This window comes from Ranitomeya imitator, chromosome 1, assembly GCF_032444005.1.
Source record: "Ranitomeya imitator isolate aRanImi1 chromosome 1, aRanImi1.pri, whole genome shotgun sequence".
NCBI lineage: Eukaryota > Metazoa > Chordata > Amphibia > Anura > Dendrobatidae > Ranitomeya > Ranitomeya imitator.
The window spans coordinates 233,225,695-233,246,330 of record NC_091282.1 but is presented as its reverse complement, the minus strand read 5'-3'; positions in this window follow the sequence as shown (position 1 = coordinate 233,246,330).

Genomic DNA, 20,636 nt, shown 5'->3' with positions numbered 1-20,636 from the left:
GCCAACAGCACTACAGAGAAAAACTGTTTATAATTATAGAATTGGGTCCCTGAACCTGGCGGCTTACGCACACGGATGTGCTTTCCGTCAAGAGCCCCAATACAGTGCGGAAACTGGCATGTGTCCTGAAATCCTTGAGCAATACGTAACCAGTCTGCAATTTTTGGTTCAGGCATCACCTCTTGATGGAGTCTTCTCCAGATTTCCGTGCATGTATCCCGCACAATCCCAGAAATTGTAGATTTGCCCAATAAAAACTCTAAATGCAGGGCCGCATATGATAGGCCAGTGGCAAGGAAGCTAAAAGACAAAATAATATTTTTATCAAAGATAAAATTAACACAATACAGGGTGATATGGGGCAATCAAACACTTTTTTTAAATTTAAAAAAAAAAAAAAGCTATGGCTTTGATCTTTTAAAAAAATTACATTAAGAAAATAAGTAAAAATTATGTTGAAGTTACTTAACCATTTAAGTATATAATTTGAAGAAGGGGTATCGACAAAAAAATGAGTAACATATTGGGTCAATTAGTATTAAGGCATACCGCAAGGTAAGGATAAGGCGCTCCTCAGCTGAAATAGATTTGCGCATCCTGGTGTCCTTCTTCGTGATCCCTGGACGCAAAATCTCCAACAAAATGTCAAAGGTTTGAATCCTCATCTGACAATAGTTGAAGAACTTGTTCGGATTAGTCCTCAGAGCAGCATACAGACGGCTGAAATGGCCTTTATTGATACCTTGTTTGATAAGTGGATGTACCCACATCCGTCTCCGCCTCCTCGGATCTACAATAACTGGGTATGGCTGGCCAAAACGTTGGGAAAGTACCCAGTTGAAAAGCACACGCTCTGTGGTGTTGAAAGTCAGTCGATCAGACATGTTGCTCATCAATCCGAAGTGCATCAACACAAGCAGGGACTCTACTGCATAGATTGGTGGGTGGCACCTGTGTTTTGGGCCATTAAATAATGTTCTTGGTGATGATTTAAATTTTTTCAGGTGGAAAACCGTTATATGTCCATTTTGCAAGCCTGCGAGAAATTCTCGCCATACGGATGCCATGCGGATGTCACACGGATGTCAAACGGATCATTTGATGCGAGAAAATCACATCCTCGAACTGCACTCGGATCACTGTTTTGTAAAAATTTGTGCGATTCTCGTCCGTCAAAAACGGACTGTTTTTTTATACGTTGTGTGTGTCCCCGGCCTTAGTAACATATCGTCTGCAAACAGGGATATTTTATATTGGTTGTTACCGATGTCCACTCCTAGAACATTCTTGTTAATACGAATCATTTCTGCTAAGGGTTCAATTGCCAGGGCAAACAACAGGGGGGACAGTGGGCAACCCTGTCTAGTTCCATTACTTATTGGGAAGGATTTTGATAAGTTGTTGTTAATGTATATTTTTGCACTGGGTATCGAGTAAAGCGCAAATACCGATGTGAGCCATTTATCATCAAAACCGAATTTCTCCATCACCATTTTAAGATACTGCCAATTTATTCGATCAAACGCCTTTTCGGCATCAAGTGTCAACAGGACAGATGAAGTACCATTGGCGTTAATTTTGCTGAGAATGTTGAGTAATCTCCTGGTGGCATCGGAGGTTTGTCTCCCCTCGATAAACCCAGATTGGTCATGTTTTATCACTTTTGGTAAGATTTCTTTTAACCTATTAGCTAAGATTTTACAAGTGCGTCTTTTAACCTGTCAGACAGACCCTGACAAAAATGGCTCCTCAAGGCAGGGTCATTTCATCTGGTGTCAGTGGTCCATGGAATTCTGAGCAATACTCCTTAGCTGTCCGATTTCCCTACTGGAGCTTACGTAGCTTGGACTCGGCAAGGGAAATTTGGTCCAGATCATTATAAGCAAGGCCTAGAGCCGCAAAAAAGCAACAATAAACTGACTAGTTTCACTTTGCCAAACCTTATCCCCATTCCATATCCTCATTTTTATTTTTATTTTTATTTCAGTATTATTATTCTTTTATTATTATTTTTTTTTCATTCTGTACTACTTTTCGTTTAGTTTTCATTATGCCATTTTTTTTATTTTGCTAGTTTTGATATGCATACTGAGCACTACCCATTTCTTTAATCTGCCAGGATCTATTCCTCTCCCCATAAAACGTTTCCCTGGTTACCGCCCATGTATTCTTAAAGGGAACCTGTCACCCCGTTTTTTGAGATTGAGCTATAAATACTGTTAAATAGGGCCTGCGCTGTGTGTTCCTATAGTGTATGTAGTGTACCCCGATTCCCCATGTATGCTGAGAAATAACTTACCAAAGTCGCCGTTTTCGCCTGTCAATCAGGCTGGTCAGGTCGGGAGGGCGTGGTGACATCTCTGGTTCTTCCTCAGCTTTACGTTGGTGGCGTAGTGGCGTAGTGGTGAACAAGCAGCGCGCGATCTGCGCTGTCATCCCTTTCGTCGGTGGGGGCGGCCATCTTCCTGGGGCCGCGCGTGCGCAGATCGAGTGCTCTGCTGCACGGGGCTTCAGGAAAATGGCCGCGGGATGCCGCGCGTGCGCATTAGAGATCGCGGCGGCCATTTTCCCAAAGCCGAGTTTGCATCTAGGTAACAATTATTAAATTATTAAATTATGCAGTTGCCATAGCTGGTAGCGGTCCATACAAGGGACTAAAATATGTGCATATATATCACGTAGTTTAGCTGCTTTGCCGGGTGATGACGTCGGTCACTTATGTATTACACAGAGCGAATGTGTCGTTCCATTATCACCCTCTGTCCCAATTTGGTGTGATGTAATTTTAATAGTTTGTTAATAAAGTTTATACTGATTTTTTGGAATTTTGACCATTTGATCATCTTTTTTCGGTTGTATTCTTAGACTTGTATATATGTACATATTATATGTTGTTTTTATCTATGTGTATTTTTTTTGTCTTTTAGTGATGGTATGATTAAGACTCGGGAGAGTCGAAACGTAATGTTGTGTTATTATATTAGGTCGCTTATCCAATGTTTGTAGATGTGCTCCCATGTGTTACTTATGTCTAATAAACTCATATTATCTTGCATAAATTATCACTAGAGTGTGCAGTGTCTTCCAAATAATATTTGCACATAGTACACACAGACACACGAACACTGATATCTCCGGTACCGTTTTTTCCAGTACCGGAAACATCAGGACGAGTGAAACCGGCCTTATTCTGGACATGTGAAACCGGCCTTATATAAACTTTTGCCCTATGACTTTTATTTACCTCCATTAATTCTGCAGCACTTTACAGACATCATCAATGTCCCTATTGGGGCTCACAATCGATTGACACAAAAGATTTAGGAATCCCACACAAACACGGGGAGAACATGCAAACTCCTTACAGATGTTGTAAAGCGCCCCATTAGGGCAAGCGGGATACTCGGTACTGGGTCCTGCGGTTCACAGGGGGATGTCACGGTGGCTGACCCAGTCCGTGGCCCTGGGACGTCCGTATAAAAGGGAAAAATCTTTAAAGGGATAAAGTTTGTGTTCATGACACCACCTGTGGTATTCAGTCAGGGTGACCGACGCTGGGGTGATGTTATGGCAGCTAGATGATATAACTTCCCACAGGTGAAGTGTATCCCCAGGGCTTCCCGAGTGTATAAATGGTGAGTGGCGCAGAGAAGAACGAGGACACAGGGTTGCAGTCTCTTTACCTTTACTGAAGACTTCAGCATCCACAGTCCGGGGCACCAGATCACAGGGCAGGTAGAGTCCGGCCGGTTTGGAGGCAAGTCCAGAATCCCCTTGTCCAGGAGGAAATCAATAGCCTTCCCTTGCACTGTAGTGGTGTAGTCCCTTACTGCATAAGCTTCAAATAAGGGCCTCACAGATGTTCTCTCTATGTCCCCTGTAGTCGGATAGGACAAAACCCGTATGACTGGTGGCTTGAGGCTGTATATAGGGACTCTTGCATGTCCCGACCTCTGAGGGGTGCCACCATGCCTCCTGGGTGTAGGTGCGGACAAGTAATGTGCAATTAGCTGTCCTGCCGGTCTCTGAAGTAAGGCATAGAGGTCCTTACTACCTCGGTGTTCCGGCTACCGGTTATCTGTGCCTCAGAAGGAGGCAGCTTGCGCCTAGCTGGTCCCCTTCTGGTATCCTCTCCTGTGCTTTCCTTTCTTGCATGCTCACTGCAACATATTCTGCTTTCTGAAATGCCTCCTTCTGGGAGCTGCAGCTCTTAGGACATGCACAGCTCCGTGGACCTTCTGTCCTCCTCAGACGGATGTCTGGAACTTTCTAACTTTCCCTACAGACTACCAGTTTTATATATATATATATATATATATATATATATATATATATATATATATATATAGGGAGTCACCTAGTATATAGGATCAAAAGCTCCCCCTGGTGGCCTGGAGTGTGAATGTGTTGCATGCTTGTGGTACCTGGATGCAGTTATCTGTTGTGAATTCTGTTTTTGAACTCCCTCCTGTGGTCATGAATGGTACTTCGGCGAGTTCTGTCCATGGACTCCCTCTGGTGGCTGTGAGTGGAGCTGCTGCTTCTGAGATTCCTTCCACAGGTGACTTAGTTTATTCTTTGTCTGGCTGTTCTATTTAGCTCCACTCAGATCGTTACTCCATGCCAGCAGTCAATGTTCTTGTACTGGTTCAGTTCGCTCTTGGATCTTTCGGGTGACCTGTCTACTCCAGCAGAAGCTAAGTCCCTGCTAGTTATTATTTGTTCATTGTTTCCTTGTCCAGTTGGCTATCATGATTTTGCCTTGCTAGCTGGAAGCTCTGGGATGCAGAGTGGCACCTCCGCACCGTGAGTCGGTGCGGAGGTCTTTTTGCAACTCTGCGTGGTCTTTTGTAGTTTTTTGTGCTGACCGCAAAGATACCTTTCCTATCCTCAGTCTGTTTAGTAGGTCTGGCCTCCCTTTGCTGAAACCTGTTCCATTTCTGTGTTTGTGACTTTCATCTTAACTCACAGTCAATATATGTGGGGGGCTGCCTTTTCCTTTGGGGAATTTCTCTGAGGCAAGGTAGGCTTTATTTTCTATCTTTAGGGCTAGTTAGCTCTTAGGCTGTTAAGAGGCATCTAGGTCGTGTTAGGTACGCTCCACGGCTATTTCTAGTTGTGTGATAGGATTAGGGGTTGCGGTCAGCAGAGCTCCCACTTCCCAGAGCTTGTCCTGTGTGAGTTTAACCATCAGGTCGTTCCGGGTGCTCCTAACCACCAGGTCCATAACAGTACAGCTGGCCCAAAGTATTAATGCATCTCAATAGAGGGATAAGAGAAGTTCTGAGACCATTTTTTTTCTCTGCAGTGTTTTTTGTCTTTCTTTTCCCCTTAACCTCTGGGTGGTTCAGGACACAGGTGTAGATATGGACATTCAAGGTCTGTCCTCTTGTGTGGATCATCTCACTGCAAGGGTACAAAACATTCAAGATTTTGTGGTTCAGAATCCGATGTTAGAGCCTAGAATTCCAATTCCTGATTTGTTTTCTGGGGATAGATCTAAATTCCTGAATTTCAAAAATAATTGTAAACTGTTTCTAGCTTTGAAACCCCGCTCCTCTGGTGACCCCGTTCAACAAGTAAAAATCATTATTTCTTTGTTGCGTGGTGACCCTCAAGACTGGGCATTTTCCCTTGCGTTTTTTCTGGTGCTTGGATTGCTTTATGATGAACAAAATTCAGTGGATCAGGCAGAGAAAAACTTGCTGGCTTTGTGTCAGGGTCAGGATGAAGCGGAGGTGTACTGTCAGAAGTTTAGAAAGTGGTCTGTGCTTACTCAGTGGAATGAGTGTGCCCTGACGGCAATTTTCAGAAAGGGTCTTTCTGAAGCCCTTAAGGATGTCATGGTGGGATTTCCCACGCCTGCTGGTCTGAATGAGTCTATGTCCTTGGCCATTCAGATCGATCGGCGCATGCGTGAGCGCAAAGCTGTGCACCATTTGGCGGTATTCTCTAAGCATAGGCCTGAGCCTATGCAATGTGATAGGACTTTGACCAGAGCTGAACGGCAAGAACACAGATGTCGGAATGGGCTGTGCTTTTACTGTGGTGATTCCACTCATGTTATCTCCGATTGTCCTAAGCACACTAAGCGGTTCGCTAGGTCTGCCACCATTGGTACGGTACAGTCTAAATTTCTTTTGTCCGTTACTCTGATTTGCTCTCTGTCGTCCTATTCTGTTATGGCATTTGTGGATTCAGGCGCTGCCCTGAATTTGATGGACTTGGAGTTTGCCAGGCGCTGTGGTTTTTTCTTGGAGCCCTTGCAGTATCCTATTCCATTGAGAGGAATTGATGCTACGCCTTTGGCCAAGAATAAGCCTCAGTACTGGACTCAATTGACCATGTGCATGGCTCCTGCACATCAGGAGGATATTCGCTTTTTGGTGTTGCATAATCTGCATGATGTGGTGGTTTTGGGGTTGCCATGGCTACAGGTCCATAATCCAGTATTGGATTGGAAATCTATGTCTGTGTCCGGCTGGGGTTGTCAGGGGGTACATGGTGATGTTCCATTGCTGTCAATTTCGCCTTCCACTCCTTCTGAAGTCCCTGAGTTTTTGTCAGATTACCGGGATGTATTTGAAGAGCCCAAATCTGGTGCCTTACCTCCTCATAGGGATTGCGATTGTGCTATTAATTTGATTCCTGGTAGTAAGTTTCCTAAGGGCCAACTGTTTAATTTATCTGTGCCAGAGCACGCCGTTATGCGGAGTTATATAAAGGAATCCTTGGAGAAAGGTCATATTCGCCCGTCGTCATCACCGTTGGGAGCAGGGTTCTTTTTTGTGGCCAAGAAGGATGGCTCTTTGAGACCTTGTATTGATTACCGCCTTCTTAATAAGATCACAGTCAAATTTCAGTACCCTTTGCCGCTGCTGTCTGATTTGTTTGCTCGGATTAAGGGGGCTAGTTGTTTCACCAAGATAGATCTTCGAGGGGCGTATAATCTTGTGCGTATTAAACAGGGCGATGAATGGAAAACAGCATTTAATACGCCCGAGGGCCATTTTGAGTACCTGGTTATGCCATTCGGGCTTTCTAATGCTCCATCTGTGTTTCAGTCCTTTATGGATGACATCTTCCGAGAGTACCTGGATAGATTCATGATTGTATATTTGGATGATATTTTGGTCTTTTCGGATGATTGGCAGTCTCATGTGAAGCAGGTCAGAATGGTGTTCCAGGTCCTTCGTGCGAATTCCTTCTTTGTGAAAGGGTCGAAATGTGTCTTTGGGGTTCAGAAGGTTTCATTTTTGGGGATCATTTTTTCCCCTTCTACTATCGAGATGGACCCTGTTAAAGTTCAGGCCATTTATGATTGGACTCAGCCGACATCTGTGAAGAGCCTGCAGAAGTTCCTGGGCTTTGCTAATTTTTACCGTCGCTTCATCGCTAATTTTTCTACTGTTGCTAAACTGTTGACTGATTTGACCAAGAAAGGTGCTGATGTGGTCAATTGGTCCTCGGCGGCTGTAGAGGCTTTTCAGGAGTTGAAGCGTCGTTTTTCTTCTGCCCCTGTGTTGTGCCAGCCAGATGCTTCGCTCCCGTTTCAGGTTGAGGTTGATGCTTCTGAGATTGGAGCAGGGGCTGTTTTGTCGCAAAGAAGTTCTGATGGCTCGGTGATGAAACCATGTGCCTTCTTTTCTAGAAAATTCTCGCCTGCTGAGCGCAATTATGATGTTGGCAATCGAGAGTTGTTGGCCATGAAGTGGGCATTCAAGGAGTGGCGACATTGGCTTGAAGGAGCCAAGCATCGCGTGGTGGTCTTGACGGATCACAAGAATTTGACTTATCTCGAGTCTGCCAAACGGTTGAATCCTAGACAGGCTCGATGGTCGCTGTTTTTCTCCCGTTTTGATTTTGTGGTTTCGTGCCTTCCGGGCTCTAAGAATGTGAAGGCTGATGCCCTGTCAAGGAGTTTTGTGCCTGACTCTCCGGGTGTTCCTGAGCCGGCAGGTATTCTCAAAGAGGGGGTAATTTTGTCTGCCATCTCCCCTGATTTGCGGCGTGTGCTGCAGAAGTTTCAGGCTGATAGACCTGACCGTTGTCCAGCGAAGAAACTGTTTGTCCCTGATAGATGGACTAGTAGAGTTATCTCTGAGGTTCATTGTTCGGTGTTGTCGGGTCATCCTGGAATCTTTGGTACCAGAGATTTGGTGGCTAGATCCTTTTGGTGGCCTTCTTTGTCACGGGATGTGCGTTCTTTTGTGCAGTCCTGTGGGACTTGTGCTCGGGCTAAGCCCTGCTGTTCTCGTGCCAGTGGGTTGCTTTTGCCCTTGCAGGTCCCGAAGAGGCCGTGGACGCATATTTCCATGGATTTTATTTCAGATCTCCCTGTCTCTCAAAGGATGTCGATCATTTGGGTGGTTTGTGATCGCTTCTCTAAGATGATTCATTTGGTACCCTTGTCTAAATTGCCTTCCTCCTCTGATTTGGTGCCATTGTTTTTCCAGCATGTGGTTCATTTGCATGGCATTCCAGAGAACATCGTCTCGGACAGAGGTTCCCAGTTTGTTTCGAGGTTTTGGCGGTCCTTTTGTGGTAAGATGGGCATTGATTTGTCTTTTTCTTCAGCTTTCCATCCTCAGACAAATGGCCAAACCGAACGAACTAATCAGACTTTGGAGACATATCTGAGATGCTTTGTTTCGGCTGATCAGGATGATTGGGTGTCCTTCTTGCCTTTGGCTGAGTTCGCCCTTAATAATCGGGCCAGCTCGGCTACTTTGGTTTCGCCGTTTTTCTGTAATTCTGGTTTCCATCCTCATTTCTGTTCAGGGCAGGTTGAGCCTTCGGACTGCCCTGGTGTGGATACGGTGGTGGACAGGTTGCAGCAGATTTGGACTCATGTGGTGGACAATTTGACATTGTCCCAGGAGAAGGCTCAACATTTCGCTAACCGCCGGCGCTGTGTTGGTCCCCGACTTCGTGTTGGGGATTTGGTTTGGTTGTCATCTCGTCATGTTCCTATGAAGATTTCCTCTCCTAAGTTTAAGCCTCGTTTCATTGGTCCGTATAAGATTTCTGAGGTTCTCAATCCTGTGTCATTTCGTTTGGCCCTTCCAGCTTCTTTTGCCATCCATAATTTGTTCCATAGGTCGTTATTGCGGAGATACGTGGCGCCTATGGTTCCCTCCGTTGATCCTCCTGCCCCGGTGTTGGTCGAGGGGGAGTTGGAGTATGTGGTGGAGAAGATTTTGGATTCTCGTATTTCGAGACGGAAACTCCAGTACCTGGTCAAGTGGAAGGGTTATGGTCAGGAAGATAATTCCTGGGTTTTTGCCTCTGATGTTCATGCTGCTGATCTAGTTTGTGCCTTTCATTTGGCTCATCCTGATCGGCCTGGGGGCTCTGGTGAGGGTTCGGTGACCCCCTCCTCAAGGGGGTGGGGGTACTGTTGTGAATTCTGTTTTCGAACTCCCTCCTGTGGTCATGAATGGTACTTCGGCGAGTTCTGTCCATGGACTCCCTCTGGTGGCTGTGAGTGGAGCTGCTGCTTCTGAGGTTCCTTCCACAGGTGACGTAGTTTATTCTTTGGCTGGCTGTTCTATTTAGCTCCACTCAGATCGTTACTCCATGCCAGCTGTCAATGTTCTTGTACTGGTTCAGTTCGCTCTTGGATCTTTCTGGTGACCTGTCTACTCCAGCAAAAGCTAAGTCCCTGCTAGTTATTATTTGTTCATTGTTTCCTTGTCCAGTTGGCTATCATGATTTTGCCTTGCTAGCTGGAAGCTCTGGGATGCAGAGTGGCACCTCCGCACCATGAGTCGGTGCGGAGGTCTTTTTGCACACTCTGCGTGGTCTTTTGCAGTTTTTTGTGCTGACCGCAAAGATACCTTTCCTATAATCAGTCTGTTTAGTAAGTCTGGCCTCCCTTTGCTGAAACCTGTTTCATTTCTGTGTTTGTGACTTTCATCTTAACTCACAGTCAATATATGTGGGGGGCTGCCTTTTCCTTTGGGGAATTTCTCTGAGGCAAGGTAGGCTTTATTTTCTATCTTTAGGGCTAGTTAGCTCTTAGGCTGTGAAGAGGCGTCTAGGTCGTGTTAGGTACGCTCCACGGCTATTTCTAGTTGTGTGATAGGATTAGGGGTTGCGGTCAGCAGAGCTCCCACTTCCCAGAGCTTGTCCTGTGTGAGTTTAACCATCAGGTCGTTCCGGGTGCTCCTAACCACCAGGTCCATAACAGTTATCCTTCCTTGCCTCCAAACGTAACATCACTCTCCCCGTGAGGAAAGCGACATTCTGGGGTGCCACATTTGTACTTGGTGGGATTTGAACCCAGGACACCAGTGCTGCAAAGCAACAGTGCAAACCACTGAGCCACCATGCTGCCCTTAGGATAGGATGTTTTATAAAAAATTTTTTAGTATCATGCAATTATAAAGAGGAGTCAAACAGTGAAGTTTTTGTCCTGTTATAACCCTTTATGAATCCATCGAAGAGAGGAACTTGCACATACCTTGAAGTAATAGAGTGAGATGTTTAACTTTTGCAGTCCAAATTAAACAGTGCTGCATAATGAGGATAATGAATCACACATGGATGTTGTTCAGAGCAAAGCATTTCCATGTAAACATTAGCGCAGATCCAAGTACAAGCAAAGTGACTACTTTTACATTATTTTTAGGTTAAATCAATATATTGCATGAAATGAATTCCAAAACCCTGGGTATATGGATTGTCATCTCCTTGGTAAAAGCATTAAAGCGAACTTGTCAGCAGGATTATCCATGTTAAAGTAAAGATATGGGCAGAATGGCGATGTCACATTGATTTAACACATGCTTTTAGTGTAAAAATCTTCAGCCTGGTTTTCGTTACATCATAGTTACATAGTTACATAGTTACATAGTTATTAAGGTTGAAGGAAGACTATATGTCCTGTTATGTTAACCAATTCAGTAACACAATGGACATAGCGGTCAGAACACAGACAGTGATCTGACAAACACCCAAAATTAAAGAACGAGCTCTGAGACGTGGGAACTCTGCAGACCGCAATCCCTGATCCTATCAAACCACACTAAAGGCAGCCGTGGAGCGCTCCTGACCAGAACCTAGGCGCCTCGTCACAGCCTGAGAAACTAGCTATTCCTGAAGATAGAAAAATAAGCCTACCTTGCCTCAGAGAAATTCCCCAAAGGAAAAGGCAGCCCCCCACATATAATGACTGTGAGTAAGATGAAAACACAAACATAGAGATGAAACAGATTTAGCAAAGTGAGGCCCGACTAGCTAAATAGAACGAGGATAGGGAAGATAACTTTGCGGTCAGCACAAAAACCTATAAATAACCACGCAGAGGGGACAAAAAGACCCTCCGCACCGACTAACGGTACGGAGGTCGTCCCTCTGCGTCTCAGAGCTTCCAGCAGGCGAGAAAAAACCAATATAGCAAGCTGGACTGAAAAATAGCAACAAAATAACAAAAGCAAAACTTAGCTTTGCAGAGCAGCAGGCCACAGGAATGATCCAGGGAAAAAACCAGTCCAACACTGGAACATTGACAGGAAGCATGGATCAAAGCATCAGGTGGAGTTAAGTAGAGAAGAAGCTAACGAGCTCACCAGATCACCTGAGGGAGAAAACTCAGAAGCTGCAGTACCACTTTCCTCCACAAACGGAAGATCCCAGAGAGAATCAGCCGAAGTACCACTTGTGACCACAGGAGTGAACTCTGCCACAGAATTCGCAACAATGTCCATCTAGTTCAACCCATAGCCTAACCTAACATGCCCTAACATGTTGATCCAGAGGAAGGCAAAAAAAACCCATGTGGCAAAGAGTAAGCTCCACATTGGGGAAAAAAATTCCTTCCCAACTCCACATATGGCAATCAGACTAGTTCCCTGGATCAACGCCCTATCAAGGAATCTAGTGTATATACCCTGTAACATTATACTTTTCCAGAAAGGTATCCAGTCCCCTCTTAAATTTAAGTAATGAATCACTCAATACAACATCATACGGCAGAGAGTTCCATAGTCTCACTGCTCTTACAGTAAAGAATCCGCGTCTGTTATTATGCTTAAACCTTTTTTCCTCCAACCGCAGAGGATGCCCCCTTGTCCCTGTTTCAGGTCTATGATTAAAAAGATCATCAGAAAGGTCTTTGTACTGTCCCCTCATATATTTATACATTAAAATAAGATCACCCCTTAGTCTTCGTTTTTCCAAACTAAATAGCCCCAAGTGTAATAACCTATCTTGGTATTGCAGACCCCCCAGTCCTCTAATAACCTTGGTCGCTCTTCTCTGCACCCGCTCCAGTTCAGCTATGTCTTTCTTAAACACCGGACACCAGAACTGTGCACAGTATTCTAAGTGTGGTCGAACTAGTGACTTGTATAGAGGTAAAATTATATTCTCCTCATGAGCATCTATGCCTCTTTTAATGCATCCCATTATTTTATTTGCCTTTGTAGCCGCTGCCTGACACTGGCCACTGAATTTAAGTTTGTCATCCACCCATACACCCAGGTCTTTTTCATTGACGGTTTTGCCCAGAGTTTTAGAATTAAGCACATAATTATACATCTTATTACTTCTACCCAAGTGCATGACCTTACATTTATCCCCATTAAAGCTCATTTGCCATTTATCAGCCCAAGCTTCTAGTTTACATAAATCATCCTGTAATATAAAATTGTCCTCCTCTGTATTGATTACCCTGCATGATAAATTTCGGTTTCCTCATATCTCGTGCTTCATCATCTTCCTCATTTAAATTTTGGGCTGGTGCCGTCCTAGCTATGGGCCAACAACAAACAAGATGGCTACCGCACTTCACAAGCAGGAGCGCACGTCTAGGTCCCGGGAACCACCTAGGGCCATACGAAGTCCAAAATATAGAAGTGACAGCGCTCCATCCGGGTGTATTCCAAAATTCAAAACTTTATTGAAGCCATAAAAACAGCAGACTAGCTATGGGCGGCGCTCTTTAGGAAATTGGCATCTAAGGTGGCACATGTGCAGAATGAGATTTTGTGTTATCATTGAGCGGAGATCTCATCCTGCTTATTTGCTGCCTCGCAGCACCATTTTCCTGGAGATCGCTGGAGGTCGATCTGCACATGCGCCGGCACCATTTTCATGAAGACAGATACCAGCTAAATCTGTGCGTGCACCGTCCACAGCTAGGATGGCACAAGCCAAAAATTTAATGACAGGTTCTCTTTGTGTTTCTTGACAGGATCCAGCCATAAGCTGAACAAACAAATTTTCCTAAGCATGAATATTGGCTTAAAGAGTAACAATTATTTCTATTTTTTTCTTTGCATAAATCAATAGTATAAAAAATATGTGAAACTTTGTAATATATCATATTAAAGAAATCCATTTCTTCTTCTGAACTGTCATGAGTGTGTCATGTCCTGATCTGGGATTGGAAGGTCACAGGTCCCCAGGGCTTCCCAGTAGTGTAGATGGCGATGGTGTGAGGTGCAATCAATAACGAGGACACAGGGTTGCAGTCTCTTTACCTCTTTACTGAAGGCTTCAGGATCCTCAATCCAGAGCACTGTCAACAGGGCTGTCTGAGACCGGCCGGTCCGAAGGCACCTCCAGAGTTCCCTTTGCAGGTGGAAATCGTTGCCTACCACTAGCGCCTGTGTGTTGTAGTGCTTCCCTGCTGAGCATTCGGGATAGTCCTCACAACTTCTGTTCTCGTTCTTTCTAGTTCTTTCTCGTTCTTTCTATTCTCCATCCCCCAGGTTTGTTATGGCTAGGACGCACCCGTTTGATGGGTAGGCTCGGAGCTATTCTGGGACCCTAGAGACGCCCCTCTCCACGGTTGCCCCCTATGTCTGCCTAGGTGATGTAAGGTAGACAGCCAACCTATAATTAACTGTCCTGCTGTATTTGAAGTAAGGCATAGAGTCAGTTACTTCCTCGGTGTTCCGGTCAACTGCTACGCGCCTCAGTAGGATGTTGCCGTTCTCAGGGCACGACTCCTACTGGCTCTCCTTTGTGCTTTGATCTCGTTTCTCACTGTCCACAATATCCTTCACTTCGTGTCCTTTCTTTAGATGCCGCCGCAAGGTAGTGCAGGCGCGGCTCTGTAATGATCTGTCCTTGTCCCTAGGTGCCTGCCAGGTTCCCACGCCTGACAGGGACCCACCTGAATCTTCCCCGCAACACCTCCTGCCACGGGATGTTGCCTGGACAAAACCCAGTCAGCTTCTGACTAACTTCCTATCCAACCCCTAGTTTTACCAGTGTGAGGAGTGGCCTAATAAATAAAATCTTTTGCTCCCCCTAGTGGCCGGAGTGTGAAGTGTAATGTGTGCTGGTGATACCTGGTCAGATGAACTCCTTTAGTGCCATCAGACGTACCATCACTCCCCTTAGCGGCAGAGTGACATTACTGCAACGACCAGGTCTCTGGGGCGCTGCACTCCCCCCCCGGTTAAATCCAGTACTCCTGGACTGGGAAGAAGAACAACAATGCATGTTAGCAAAAGTCATGCAAATTTTTGAAATGCAAGGTAAATATAACAATGCGTCCCTTTATGGGAGGTGAGGACACTTGAACGTTACAAACGAGAACAAGGTTAAATATTTTAAATAACACTCTGACTATAAATAACTTCTGGTACCCTGCTGGGCATTCTACTGAGTGCAAATTCTGAACAATAATTTTAAATTCTCCTTTAAGGGCGTATAGGCTGAACCCACTAAAGGCTTACTATAAAGTACTATAATGCAAACTCAACTTTTTCTTTATTTTTCTAACTTCACAAATGCAGGACCGCCTAGCTCCTTGTCTGGGCCTATTGCCATCTGTTCTTCTGTCAGCGCAACTAACCATCTTTCTATGGTTCTCAGGAGGACTCTCTAACCCCTACGGGTCCACTGTGTTGAAATTCGGCTTCCAACTTTTCCTGTCCTCAATCTCTAGTAACATTATTAACATTTCCTAAATCTCAACATTATTACAATTTAACTTTCTTAAGGCAACATTATACTTAAGTGCAACACGTGAACATTCCCTTTAAGAGGGAACCAATTCTCTTTGAGGTAGTTCAAACAATTATCAAGTCACTAAGGAACTGCAAGACTCAAGAAACTTCCACATAGTCATCTGGAATCGTGTCTTTGCAAAGTCTTCTTTCCTTGTAAAACCAGTAGAGGGCACCTTTAACCCCTTTCTGACATTAGACGTACTATCCCGTCGAGGTGGGGTGGGCCCCTATGACCACCGACGGGATAGTACGTCATATGCGATCGGCAGCGCTCACGGGGGGGGCGCCGCCGATCGCGGCCGGGTGTCAGCTGTTTATCACAGCTGACATCCGGCACGGACCGCTCCCGGCACATTAACCCCTGGCACACCGCGATCAAAGATGATTGTGATGTGCCGGCGGTATAGGGAAGCTTCCCGCAGGGAGGGGGCTCCCTGCGGGCTTCCCTGAGCCCCCGCAGCAACGCGATGTGATCGCGTTGCTGCGAGGGTCTTACCTCCCTCCCTGCCTGCTCCAGACCCGGATCCAAGATTGCCACGGATCCGGGTCCTGCAGGGAGGGAGGTGGCTTCACAGAGCCTGCTCAGAGCAGGCACTGTGAAGCCTGCAGCACTGTAAGTCAGATCAGTGATCTGACAGAGTGCTATGCAAACTGTCAGATCATTGATCTGTGATATCCCCCCCTGGGACAAAATAAAAAAGTTTAAAAAAAAATTTCCAAATGTGTAAAAAAAATAAAAAAAAATATTCCTAAATAATGGAAAAAAAAATATTCCCATAAATACATTTCTTCATCTAAATAAAAAAAAAAAAACAATAAAAGTACACATATTTAGTATCGCTGCGTCCGTAATGACCCAACCCATAAAACTGGCCCACTAGTTAACCCCTTCAGTAAACACCGTAAGGAAAAAAAAAACAGACAAAAAACGCTTTATTATCATACCGCCGAACAAAAAGTGGAATAACACGCGATCAAAAAGACAAATATAAATAACCATGGTACCGCTGAAAACATCATCTTGTCCCACAAAAAAAGAGCCGCCATACAGCATCATCAGCAAAAAAATAAAAAAGTTATAGTCCTGAGAATAAAACAATGCAAAAATAATTATTTTTTCTGTAAAATAGTTTTTATTGTATAAAAGCGCCAAACATAAAAAAATGATATAAATGAGGTGACGCTGTAATCATACTGACCCGAAGAATAAAACTGCTTTATCAATTTTACCAAACGCGGAACGGTATAAACGCCTCCCCCAAATTCATGAATAGCTGGTTTTTGGTCATTCTTCCTCACAAAAATCGGAATAAAAAGCGATCAAAAAATGTCACGTGCCCGAAAATGTTACCAATAAAAACGTCAACTCGTCCCGCAAAAAACAAGACCTCACATGACTCTGTGGACCAAAATATGGAAGAATTATAGCTCTCAAAATGTGGTAACGCAAAAAATATTTTTTGCAATAAAAAGCGTCTTTCAGTGTGTGACGGCTGCCAATCATAAAAATCCGCTAAAAAACTCGCTATAAAAGTAAATCAAACCCCCCTTCATCACCCCCTTAGTAAGGGAAAAATTTTAAAAATGTATTTATTTCCATTTTCCCATTAGGGCTAGGGCTAGGGTTAGGGTTAGGGCTAGGGTTAGGGCTAGGGTTAGGGTTAGGGCTAGGGTTAGGGCTAGGGTTAGGGCTAGGGTTAGAGTTAGGGTTAGGGCTAGGGTTAGGGTTAGGGCTAGGGCTAGGGTTAGGGTTGGGGCTACAGTTAGGGTTGGGGCTAGAGTTAGGGTTAGGGGTGTGTCAGGGTTAGAGGTGTGGTTAGGGTTACTGTTGGAATTAGGGTTAGGGTTGTGTTTGGATTAGGGTTTCAGTTATAATTGGGGGGTTTCCACTGTTTAGGCACATCAGGGGCTCTCCAAACACGACATGGCGTCCGATCTCAATTCCAGCCAATTCTGCGTTGAAAAAGTAAAACAGTGCTCCTTCCCTTCCGAGCTCTCCCGTTTGCCCAAACAGGGGTTTACCCCAATATATGGGGTATCAGCGTACTCAGGACAAATAGGACAACAAATTTTGCGGTCCAATTTCTCCTGTTACCTTTGGGAAAATACAAAACTGGGGGCTAAAAAATAATTTTTGTGGGGAAAAAAAAAGATTTTTTATTTTCACAGCTCTGCGTTATAAACTGTAGTGAAACACTTGGGGGTTCAAAGCTCTAACAGCACATCTAGATGAGTTCCTTAGGGTGTCTAGTTTCCAAAATGGGGTCACTTGTGGGGGGTTTCTACTGTTTAGGTACATTAGGGGCTCTGCAAACGCAATGTGACACCTGCAGACCATTCCATCTAAGTCTGCATTCCAAATGGAGCTCCTTCCCTTCCGAGCCCTCCCATGCGCCCAAACAGTGGTTCCCCCCACTTATGGGTTATCAGCGCACTCAGGACAAATTGGGCAACAAATTTTGCGGTCCAATTTCTCCTGTTATCCTCGGGAAAATACAAAACTGGGGGCTAAAAAAATAATTTTTGTGGGAAAAAATTTTTGTTTCATTTTTACGGCTCTGCATTATAAACTTCTGTGAAGCACTTGGTGGGTCAAAGTGCTCACCACACCTCTAGATAAGTTTCTTAGGGGGTCTACTTTCCAAAATGGTGTCACTTGTGGGGGGTTTCAATGTTTAGGCACATCAGTGGCTCTCCAAACGCAACATGGCGTCCCATCTCAATTCCTGTCAATTTTGCATTGAAAAGTCAAATGGCGCTCCTTCCCTTCCGAGCTCTCCCATGCGCCCAAACAGTGGTTTACCCCCACATATGGGGTATCAGCGTACTCAGGACAAATTGTACAACAACTTTTGGGGTCCAATTTCTTCTCTTACCTTTGGGAAAATAAAAAATTGGGGGCAAAAAGATAATTTTTGTGAAAAAATATGATTTTTTATTTTTACGGTTCTGCATTATAAACTTCTGTGAAGCACTTGGTGGGTCAAAGTGCTCACCACACCTCTAGATAAGTTCCTTAGGGGGTCTACTTTCCAAAATGGTGTCACTTGTGGGGGGTTTCAATGTTTAGGCACATCAGTGGCTCTCCAAACGCAACATGGCGTCCCATCTCAATTCCTGTCAATTTTGCATTGAAAAGTCAAACGGCGCTCCTTCCCTTCCGAGCTCTCCCATGCGCCCAAACAGTGGTTTACCCCCACATATTGGGTATCAGAGTACTCAGGACAAATTGTACAACAACTTTTGGGGTCCATTTTCTCCTGTTACCCTTGGTAAAATAAAACAAATTGGAGCTGAAGTAAATTTTTTGTGAAAAAAAGTTAAATGTTCATTTTTATTTAAACATTCCAAAAATTCCTGTGAAGCACCAGAAGGGTTAATAAACTTCTTGAATATGGTTTTTTAGCACCATGAGGGGTGCAGTTTTTAGAATGGTGTCACACTTGGGTATTTTCTGTCATATAGACCCCTCAAAATGACTTCAAATGAGATGTGGTCCCTAAAAAAAATGGTGTTGTAAAAATGAGAAATTGCTGGTCAACTTTTAACCCTTATAACTCCCTAACAAAAAAAAATTTGGGTTCCAAAATTATGCTGATGTAAAGTAGACATGTGGGAAATATTACTTATTAAGTATTTTGTGTGACATATCTCTGTGATTTAATTGCATAAAAATTCAAAGTTGGAAAATTGCGAAATTTTCATAATTTTCACCAAATTTCCGTTTTTTTCACAAATAAACGCAGGTACTATCAAAGAATTTTTACCACTATCATGAAGTACAATATGTCACAAGAAAACAGTGTCAGAATCACTGGGATCCGTTGAAGCGTTCCAGAGTTATAACCTCATAAAGGGACAGTGGTCAGAATTGTAAAAATTGGCCCGGTCATTAACGTGCAAACCACCCTTGGGGGTAAAGGGGTTAAGAAGGTGCAAACGATTTACAACATGGTTTGTGAATCATTCACCGTCCATGATTCGGCAGTCTTTTAACAGTGATAAACTTGTGCAAAGTAGAAAAATGTAAAACAATAGGGATCCCGGGTCAACAAAGGGATCCCTTTAAGAAATAACCCTAGATGGGTTTAAAGCAGCAAAAGCAGGAAACAGTTAACTATATACAGTTTCGGTTCTCCGAGGTTTATTCTCATAGTAGGTGACACGACATCAGTCGGTAGCGAACACTTCCTGGCCTGGGGAGATCTGTGTTCGACTTCTCATCCGATGCGGTATCAATGTCACTAATCGTTTTTTCAGGTATAATCTGGGTTCGAATGTCAATTTTGGTAGTAGGTTCAGTAGCAGCAATACTGCCCACTGTGGTAGTAGTATTAGGATTTGTCAGTTCAGAGTTAGTCTTAGTCATGGCAGCAGGTGGTGCTGCTACGGGGCCTACCAGTAGGTCTTCTGTCACTGGGGCAGGGTCGGCGTCCTTACCTGCCACCACGGTGTCCTGGGGGTCGGCCGACTCCGTCTCCGCTGGGATCTGGAACGCCGACTGCGGGGCCTTGCACTGTGGCATTGTCATCTCTGTTTGCAGTATCTCGCTTTCCGGCAGGGCCTTGCTTTCTGGCTTCGGAGCGCTGGAACTTCTTTGTTGCTCCGGACCAGACGAGACTGCCAACAGACGTCTGGTGAGGCCCCCGATGACGGTCTCCTTCCACCCGGCCTCAATGCTCACCTGTGTCCGCCGGAGTTGATCGCTGAGCTCGTCCACTCTGGCCTGCAGGAAGTCGGGGCCAACAGGTGACGCCTGGCTGCGGTATCTCTCTGGGTAGCTGGGGGAGTCCTCGGCTCCGACCCCACGCTCCGATCCCAGGCGGCTGGCCATGGCGTCTCCCACGTGGTTCATTTCTTCTCCCTCGTCCTTTTCCCGCTCTCTCCTTCGTGGGCGGTTTCACTTTTTTTTGTCTCCGCCCTCCACTGAGGATCAGGAGGCGGATCTCGGCTGCTGACGGACACGTCCTCAAGGTACAGAAATATTTAGACTGGGCGGCCATTGTCGTTCGCGCTTTTCAGCTTGTCCACGCCCACTTCCACGCCCTTCTTCTTCTCCTGCGCTCCTCGTGGCGCTGCAATGGTGGCAGTTTTGGTGGGAATCTTGCGGCAAATAGCAATACACAGTCCTTGCAATAAATCACAGCTCAAGCACAATTCTAACACAGTTCCAAGGCACACATGACCTGATTCTTCAGGCTTAAGTACATCCTGTTCGTGACGCCAAGTTGGAGCGCCCCCAGACACAGAGCCACAGGTTACTCGGTACTGGTCTTCTCTGTCTCAATTCTGGGGTTGTCACGGTGGCTGGACCCGGTCCGTGACCCTGCTAAGGGGCGTCCAATAAAAGGTGAAACAAGTCTGTCAAGGTTTAGTGACGCCACCTGTGGTGTTCGGTCAGGGCGACCGACGCTGCTTCGGGGTCCTGTTATGATCAGGTAATTCAGTACCACAATGGACATAGAAGTCAGAGCACATACAGTGACCTGACAATAACCCAAAAACATAGAACGAGCTCTGAGACGTGGGAACTCTGCTGACCGCAATCCCTAATCCTCTCCAACCACACTAGAAGCAGCCGTGGATTGCGCCTAACGCTCCCTATGCAACTCGGCACAGCCTGAGAAACTAACTAGCCTGAAGATAGAAAATAAGCCTACCTTGCCT